At 47.4% G+C, this 2,331-nt stretch overlaps 1 long non-coding RNA gene across 1 annotated transcript in view; it reads left to right on the top strand.

The window, feature by feature from the left end:
* LOC113632260 (uncharacterized) overlaps positions 1–937 on the top strand; it is a 2,895-nt gene extending 1,958 nt beyond the window's left edge. The window contains exon 2 of the long non-coding RNA XR_003437746.1: positions 438–937. This is a non-coding gene — a long non-coding RNA (uncharacterized LOC113632260). The remainder of the gene's footprint in view (positions 1–437) is intronic.
* The last annotated feature ends 1,394 nt before the right edge of the window (positions 938–2,331 follow it).

The following is a 2,331-nucleotide window of genomic DNA, read 5'->3' as shown; positions in this document are numbered from 1 at the left end:
CCTCTCACTGCTGTGGCCTCTCCCATTGCGGAGCACAGGTTCCGGACGTGCAGGCTCAGCAGCCATGGCTCACGGGCTTAGCCGCTCCGTGGCATGTGGGATCCTCCCGGACCGGGGCACGAACCCGTGTTCCCTGCATCGGCAGGCTGACTGTCCACCACTGTGCCACCAGGGAAGCCCAGAGATAATATTTTAATGCAATGCTTTAAAAAGTTGAATTGGCAAACTGCAGCCTGCAGCTTGCCTGCTTATTTGTATAAAGTATTATTGGAACAGGGGCTGCCATTTGGGTGAGGTGAGTAAGGCAGGGTCGTGGAAATGCAGGATCAATTCCTGTCTTTATTTCAAGTTTGAATATTTTGTTTATTGTGGATTTCTTTAGCTATTGCATTAATGTATTATTGATCTTGATCACTGCATTTATTGTCACCTCTTAGATTTTGTGCCTGAGATGAGTGCCTTACCCTCTGATGAGAAGATATCAAGATGAAGGAGACCCAGCAGTTAAAGGACACATTCCAGGAAGAGAAAAAGCATTTGTGAAGGCCCTAAGGGCAGGCATGGAAGGCTATCCTCACAGCAAATGGCTCCACGGGGCTGGCACAAAGAGGACAGGAGGAAGAACAGCAGAAGTGTCCAGAAAAGCCATGTAAGGCCAGACCTTGAAGAACTGTTATGTACAAGCCTAAAATAATTAAAATTCTAGAGATGCATCAACCATTTTCATTAGCAATGTTTTCCTCAAACATTTTTGTTTGAGGAAAAGTAACTCTTGGAAGAGCCAAGACAGAGGTATTTAAGAGGCTACTGTAATCACAGCCTAGAAAGTATGGTGACATGAACTATGGAGAAGACAGTGGGAGTAGAGCAGGAGGGCCTGGATTGGCAGACATTTAGAAGATGGAGGGAATGCTGAATAAACATTGAAAATAATTAACCTAAAAGTTTCTCTCCCTGCTCTGCTAGAAACATGGTGATGCTATTCGCCTAGATCGGTCAAACAGGAGGAAGAGTAGGTCTGGGGGAAGATGATGAGGTTAGTGTGGACCCAGGAAATTTGGAGTTTGGGTAGAGGTATACATGGAAGTATCATCACAGGATTGTTACAATCAGGAGGAGAGATTCCAAAAATCCATTGGAACGATAGAGACTATGTGACCAGGCACCAAACTCAGTCCTTGGTTTTGGAGGAGCCAGCTGGGCAATGCAATCAACATGAGGCTGTGGACATCTGCATCGCACAGGAGTGTGTGAACCTCTGAGCATCCTCCATGCCCAGCGCTCCCCTCAGAGAAAAACTCATCGGTGAGTCGTTGTAAAGTTGCAAAGCCTGTCACTCTAGTCATGACTGAAGGAACCAGGAATTGGTGCCCAGGTCAAAAGCAGCTATGGATTCTAGTGAAGGAGGTCAACTAGCAGAGAAGTGATTTGGTCCCAAAGTCCACTCTTTGTGTGGGAAGGTGATAAAATGCCCTTAGTCCGGGCTTCCCTGGTGGTGCAGTGGTTGAGAGTCTGCCTGCCGTTGCAGAGGACACGGGTTCATGCCCCGGTCTGGGAAGATCCCACATTCCGCAGAGCGGCTGGGCCCGTGAGCCTTGGCCGCTGAGCCTGGGCGTCTGGAGCCTGTGCTCCGCAACGGGAGAGGCCACAACAGTGAGAGGCCCGCATATCGCAAAAAAAAAAAAAAAAAAAAAAAAAAATGCCTTTAGTCCAAAAGCAGCAGGGATTCATGGATGCCTGTTCTGAGGTAACAATAAGATGACTGAATCACTTGGGGAGCTGTTGTATCTTGTTTAACAATGAGCTGTTGACAGTTCTCCCTCATACCTGCTGTCAGTTCCGTCTGGCCTCGGAATCCCTGGGATTCAGCCCAAACCTGCAGCAGCTAAGATGGGTTTTGTTGCTTTCTCACTATTTGGTAATCCCTACAAGGCCCTGCCATTTCATATAACGTGAGCAGGTCTTTTCCATACAACCTAAAAGGCTATAGGTGAGGTAAGGCCCGTTTCACTAGGGGAGCCAGAAGACCAAAGCCTGAGGGCAAGGTGTCAGAAACCAGAAGCACAGAGCCAAGGAGGTTAGAACATAGACACATCCCAGGAACAAAACTGAATCATGAGCCAGCACAGGAATCAGAGCCTGCAGACTGACAATGGGGAGCCTAACAATGAGCCCCAACAAAATTCATTCAACAGTGACCTGGACAAATCACTTCTCTGTGCCTCATTTTCCTAATCTGCAAAATGGGGGTAACCTTGGTACCTTTGGCATGGGGTTGTAATGAGGACTAAATGAATTAAATGTGTGATGTCCTTACAACCAGGAAGATAG

Source organism: Aethalodelphis obliquidens, unplaced genomic scaffold, assembly GCF_003676395.1.
Source record: "Aethalodelphis obliquidens isolate GAN/ISIS:26980383/991018 unplaced genomic scaffold, ASM367639v1 scaffold36, whole genome shotgun sequence".
NCBI lineage: Eukaryota > Metazoa > Chordata > Mammalia > Artiodactyla > Delphinidae > Aethalodelphis > Aethalodelphis obliquidens.
Note: the sequence above shows the minus strand (reverse complement) of the source record. Positions and strands in the feature narration are given on the sequence as shown.